Source organism: Lolium perenne, chromosome 5 (assembly GCF_019359855.2).
Source record: "Lolium perenne isolate Kyuss_39 chromosome 5, Kyuss_2.0, whole genome shotgun sequence".
Lineage (NCBI taxonomy): Eukaryota > Viridiplantae > Streptophyta > Magnoliopsida > Poales > Poaceae > Lolium > Lolium perenne.
This window is the reverse complement of record NC_067248.2, coordinates 242,317,285-242,324,499: the sequence shown is the minus strand read 5'-3', so window position 1 is coordinate 242,324,499 and position 7,215 is coordinate 242,317,285.

The window sequence follows — 7,215 nt, the reverse complement described above, 5'->3', positions numbered from 1 at the left end:
AACAGCAACTACTACGGTAGTAGGAAGAATCAGGCATTTCATACTGCAAATCAAATCGTTTGCAGGAGTTGTGGACTCACAGGGCATTTCGCCAAGGATTGCAAGAAACCAAGGATTATATGCTTTGGTTGTCGCCAGGAGGGGCACATGCTGAAGGACTGCCCCAAGAGAAACACCAGAGGAGGTCAGTCTGGAGGAGGTGGTGGTCGAGGAGGAAACACCGGAGGGAACTGGAAGAGTAAGAAGCACTTCGGCAAGCTGAACTGTACCAGTCTGGAGGAGGTGGTCAACTCCGATCAGGCGGTGATAGGTACGCTCCAGATACTCACTCATCCTGGCAAAGTACTCTTTGATACTGGTGCAACTACATCATTCATTTCTCAGCAATTCATCATCAAACATGGGATTAGTTGCACTAAGTTAGATAAAACCATAACCATACTTTCTGCGGGGGGAACGATAGTAGTAACCCATGCCAAACAAAAACAAGTCATTATGATCAATAAGTGCGCGTTTGACGCGGACCTGTTCATTTTACCGATGAAGGACATTGATGTCATTCTTGGTATGAACTGGTTGGAAGCTAATGGAGCATTGATCGACTGTGTAAATAAGATAGTATCTTTGAAAAGCCCCGATGGAAGTAGAATGATCTACCAAGGCGACAAACATACACAGATTGAAGTTGAGCTATAGTTGAACAGTATGAAGGAGGTGAAGTTAGAGGATATACCTATAGTGAATGAGTTCCATGATGTGTTTCCTGCGGAATTACCTGGTATGCCACCAGACAGGGAGATAGAATTTACTATCGACCTAATTCCAGGAACAGCTCCAATTGCTAAAGCACCATATAAAATGGGGCCTAAGGAGTTGAAAGAACTTAAAGAGCAACTGGATGACTTGGAACAAAAAGGATTCATTCAAGAGAGTGTTTCACCATGGGGATCACCTATGATCTTCGTGGATAAAAGAGATGGAGGAAGAAGGACGTGCGGAGACTACAGGAACTTGAACAACGTTACCATCAAGAACAAGTATCCACTTCCAAGGATACAAGATCTATTTGATCAAGTTAGAGGCGCGGGAGTCTTTTCCAAGATTGATCTAAGATCCGGTTATCACCAGATAAAGATCAAGAAGGAAGACGTTCCGAAAACTGCCTTTGTCTCAAGGTATGGACATCATGAATACCTTGTAGTACCTTTTGGATTAACCAATGCCCCAGTAATATTCATGAATCTCATGAATAAGATATTCATGCCATATCTAGACAAGTTTGTCATCGTATTTATCGATGATATCTTGATATATTCCAAGAACAAGGCCGAACATGCCGAACATTTGAGGTTAGTGTTACAAACACTTAGAGAACATCAACTCTATGCCAAACTTAGTAAGTGTGAATTTTGGCTAGATCAAGTGGAATTTCTTGGTCATGTTATTAGTAAAGATGGGATAGCTGTTAACCCGAGCAAGGTAGCAGCAGTTCTAGAATGGGAAGCACCCAAGACTGTCAAGGAAATCCGAGGATTCCTAGGAATGGCAGGATATTATCGGAGATTCATTGAAGGATTCTCTAAGATAGCAGGACCTATGACAAAGCTATTAAGAAAGAACACACCATTCGTGTGGTCAGAGGAGTGTGAGAAGAGTTTTCAAACTCTGAAGGAGAAACTCACCACGACACCGGTGTTAGCGGTTCCGGAAGTTGGCAAGGATTACACCGTGTACTGTGACGCATCCAAGCATGGATTGGGTTGCGTACTCATGCAAGATCGGAAAGTGATATCTTATGGATCGAGGCAACTCAGACCTCATGAAGTGAACTACCCAACACATGACCTAGAACTAGCAGCAGTTGTTTTTGCACTTAAAACTTGGAGACATTTTCTCTATGGAGCTAAGTGTGAGCTCTATATAGACCATAAAAGCCTCAAATATTTCTTCACTCAGAAGGAACTCAACATGAGGCAGAAAAGATGGCTAGAATTGATCAAGGATTATGATCTGACAATCAATTACACTCCAGGGAAGGCTAATGTTGTAGCAGATGCCTTGAGTAGGAAGAGTACTGGAGGAGTGGAACAAGAAATATCACCGGAGTTGAGGAAGGAAATAAGTCAAGCCCAAATACAACTTTGGGAGAAGGAAGCTCATGAAGGACTATCGGCTTTACAAGTAGCCGATGAGCTAAATGTCAACCTGAAGAATGAGATAATGATGGGTCAGCTGGACGATCCATTCATCATGGAAGAGATGAGGAGGATTCAAGGAAGACCATCAGAATTTCACCGAGGAGAATCTGGATCTTTATGGTTCCAGAAAAGAATTTGCGTTCCAGATATTGCTGAAATTAAGGAAGTAATACTCCGGGAAGCTCATCAAACCCCATATTCCATACATCCGGGAAGTACAAAGATGTACATGGACCTAAAGGAACTATTCTGGTGGAATAACATGAAGAGGGAGATAGCACAATATGTGGCAGAATGCCATACCTGCCAGAGAGTGAAGGCTGAACACCAGAGTCCGGCAGGAAAGTTACAACCGTTACCTATTCCAGAGTGGAAATGGGAGGAAATAGGGATGGATTTCATCACCGGACTACCCATGACTAATAAAAAGAAGGATATGATATGGGTAATCGTGGACCGGTTGACGAAGAGCGCACACTTCTTAGCAGTAAACCAGCAGGATAAAGGAGAGAAACTCATCGATCTTTACATCAAAGAGATCATGAGTAAGCATGGAGTGCCTAAGAAGATCGTGTCGGATCGAGGATCCATGTTCACATCAGCATTCTGGAAGCAACTACACGAAGCTTTAGGATCTAAGTTGGACTATAGTACCGCTTATCATCCCCAGACAGGTGGACAAACCGAGAGAACCAACCAGATCCTAGAGGATATGTTAGGGCTTGTGCCCTAGACTTCGGAGGATCATGGGAAGAGCACTTACCACTAGCAGAGTTTTCATATAACAATAGTTATCAAAGCAGCATCAAGATGGCACCATTTGAAGCTCTGTATGGAAGGAAGTGTAGATCACCGATATGTTGGTATGAAGCCGGAGCAAGCAAGGAGTTCAACCCTGATTATGTCAAGGAAAAACAACAAATCATTGACATCATCAGAGATAGGCTCAAGATAGCCCAAAGTCGGCAAAAGAGTTATGCCGATCAGAAGAGGAGGACATGGGAACCACGAGTTGGAGACATGGTTTATCTTAAGGTAAGCCCGATGAAAGGACTCCAGAGGTTTGGAGTAAAAGGAAAACTCAGCCCTAGATACATAGGACCTTTCAAGATACTGAGTCAAAACCGAGGTTTAGCCTTTGAATTGGATCTACCGGGAAGGCTAGCTCAAGTTCACAATATATTCCATGTGTCACAACTCCGGAAATGCTTAAAGACTCCAGATGAGCCAGTATCACATGATGAGCTCGAGTTACAACCAGACCTGACTTACATCGAGAAGCCAGCCAAGATTCTTGAGGAGAGCTGGAAACAACTCAGAAATAAAGCTATCAAGTACTGCAAGATACAATGGAAGCATCACCCTGAGAGAGAAGCTACCTGGGAAAAAGAGGAAGACCTGAGGAAAACAAACCCCGAGCTGTTCAGGTATTACAACCACAACTTCGGGACGAAGTTTTCTTTAAGGGGGAAAGGCTGTAATGTCCCAGGTTTAGAGACGATCGAGGGGTAGATTTTAGAAAGGGATGTGCATTGCATGGTAAATTTTGGGGAAATTTCGCGCTTTTAAACAAAAACTGCATCGAAGGGGAACAAGTTTCTCTCTCGACACCTTACAGGGTTAGGGTTTCGAGAATGCGACAAACTTGCCTCTCACTTAACTAGTTTAGGGTTTTGAGAAGAGAGGGGAGAGTTTGCACCAAACTTAAGTTGCATGATTGAATTTTAATGAAGTGGCATGGTTGAATTCAAACCAAAGTGGAATTTGAATTTCAAATTCAAATATTAAATAATTACCCTAAATGTTTGAATTGTGAAGAAATTCATTAAGTAAATAATACATAACACACATTATGAATAGTTTAAACATTAAGACAAGCTCATTAGAGAAAACTTTGAGCTTTATTGATCATCACACAATTTACATTGTCATTACAAAATTCATAAGAGAAATAAAGGAATTTACAACACATTACAAGAAATGGAGAAATTGAAAAATAAAAGAAAATAAAAAGAAAAGTACAAGAATGGATCCTATCTTAAATACTATAAGGACATCATCACTTGGTCTTGGATCTGATGATCTCCATCTTCACTTGATTACAATCTTGATTCCCTGCACAACACAAAGCCAGACAAGAATTATGCCAAGTGGCATTGCCACTTGGCAGGTTAGAAGAATAATAGAAATGAGAGGATATGGTTCAGCTCTGCCGAGCTGATCCTCTCACATCCAAGTGCAAAGCATCAGGTACACACACACACAGGCAGCTTACACTGCTTGTGTGCATGCCAAACAAAGACACCAAAGACTGAGAGGAGTCACCAAATGAAATCACCACTGCTGTCGACCAGAGAGAGAGCAAGGGAGAGGCATATAAAACCTTTTCACCAAGCCAAAACCCTAGCAGCTCCATCGACAGATACTCCAGGGTAAGAACACAAGCACAGCAAGAACAGTTTGAACAGCCACTGCTGTTCAACACATTTCCACCACCACATCACATAACCAAGAGGCATCAAGCTCACCAGGAGGAGCAGGGCAAGTAAATCAACCACAAGAACAACACAGAAGCAATCCTCTACACCAACAAACCATCTAGGAGCTGGAGTGAGGTATAAACAAGATCAACCTGAGCAAAACCCTGTTTTGCTCATAAATAAGCATACACTTGCATCACAAAATCAAATAAGGGTAGGAAACCCTGGATGTATCATCACTTGGTTGTAAAACCATTTGGTGCCAGTAAATAAAGCAAAGGCTAGAAGGAAAACAACCAAGGGAACACTGTTGTGTCAACACAGTGACACAACAGAGAAATCCATCATGGATTTGATCCCAATTAGCCATTCCAAGTCACCAAGCACCTAACAGTCTAGGTACACCATCAGAAGGGTAGAAATACAAGTTTCTACCAGTATTGTCAACATCAAAAGGCTTCTGGCAGTCAAGCATGATCTGCCAGAAAGCATTTGTCCATGCACAGCAAGCCATAGAAAGGGGGAGCTACCTTGATAGCATCACAGTGCTGCCAGGGCTACCTCAACCCACAGCCAACACTTAGAACCACCACATCATCACCAGAAAGGTTCAGTAGTGGGCTAGGGTACCCAACCAGTTGTTGGCATCCAGCTAGCCCTAACAAATTCATTGAAATGATCATCACTTAATCACAGTTCACATCATTTATCCATCCAATCAAGCAAGGATAAACAGATAAATGAAACAGACAAGCAATTGATGCACCAGGGTCTTGCAAATGATCAAATGGATCATGGCAGGCATCAATTGATGCTTAAGCAAGCAACAGCACACATCAGGCCAAGCATGTGTGATGCATACACAGCATAGAGTGAGCCCAGAGAGTCACAGAAAGAAACACAGCAGTTAACTACCAAGCAAATGATGATCAGATGATCATCAGAGCTTGCTAGCTCTTACTACAGATTGCCATAGCCAAGTACAACTGTCGTCGTGGTGAACGAGCAGATGCCATGGGATGGCTTGAGTTGGGGCCGAATGTGCGCTAGAGGATTCGGGGGAGGGTTTGTGATGAGATTGGATGAACTTCCGGATGCTTTCCTCAAGAACACAACCTAGGGTAGTGAAACAGGAAGAAGAACACAAGGACGAACTCCGCTCTAGATCTTTCTCTTTATTGCTCTTAGCAAGTTACAGGTTTGTGGTTACAGCGCAACGGCTTACATGTGATCTCTATCTATTCTCCTTTTCTTTCTCTCGTCTCCTATTATCGTGCCCGTAATGGGGCTACCTCCTCTCCTTATATGGTGGAGAGGTGGCTTGCAGAACAAGAAAACCTAATGCCTTGGAGAGCAAGAAACCCTAATGGCATCTAGATAGCATCTAATAGGATATTCTAGCATCTGATGGCATCTTACAGCATCTTTGACTAGCCAAACTACTTTTACAATGTCTCTTTAGTCAAAAAGGGCGGCGCCGGCTTCTTTAACCACAGAGGCTGACGCTCCTGGTCGCTTTTGACGTCATCCTCCGCTTTTGATGTCAGGGCTCTGCTTAAAGTTACTTGTGCTTCGCTCATCTTTCGTCTTCTTGCTCCAGAGAGAATCTTTGACCAGCAGTGCCGTTGCGCTCTCCCTCCGGTATCTTCTTTACCCGGTTCCGGTACACCCCTCTTGGGGATTCCGGCTTAGATTAACTTGGCCAAATCCTTGGCTCTTTCCTCCGGTATCAATATTAAACCGGTATCTTGAGGGTTCAAACCATCCGGTTTGGCATGCCTTTGGCATACCGGGGGTTATCCCCCCAACATTAGTCCCCGAAGCCGGTATAGTCTGATGGATTCTATCCAACAGACCATGCCGGGTTCCCACGTCTCAAGATTCTGGTTTAATCTTTCCGGAGGTCAACTCTATTCCCGGCATCCTTGCCGTACTCGTCTATTTTCTCGCTTTGTAACGTGTTTTCCAGTATCTCACTCTCCGGTATCCTTGCCATTAACTGCCTCCTCGACATGGTCGAGAATTTCTCGGGCCCCGCGCTCGTCAGTGACATGCGCACTGTGACTGACAGGCTAGTGTCAGTGGTCACTTCTCTTCGACTCCCGCGCGCACATTTAATGTGCCGCAGCGGATCCCCATCGCCATTTCGAATCCGTGCGGTCGACCGTGTGGCTTCTTGCCTTCTTGCGCGTAGCGCCGCGCCACGTGGCGGCCCACTTACGCGAACCGTCGCGGCCCACTTCGCGGATCGCCAAGGCCTGGCGGTTTCCAGCCCAACTTCCCTCTCGTTTATAAGGGAAACCGCCCCTTCTCCTTCCTCTTCTCGCATTCCCTAAACTTCGCGCACCGTGCTCCTTGCTCTCTGCGCCCTTGCCGTTCTTCGTCCGCCGCCGTTGGCTTGAGCTCCGCCGCCCGGCGAACTTACGCCGTCCTTCCGCCGGACCTCGCTGTGCGGAAGTCTCCCATAGCATCTCCGTCGCGCCCGCGGCATTTTCGTTTCTTCGCGCCCTTCTCCGCCTCGCCGTCGACACTGCTCG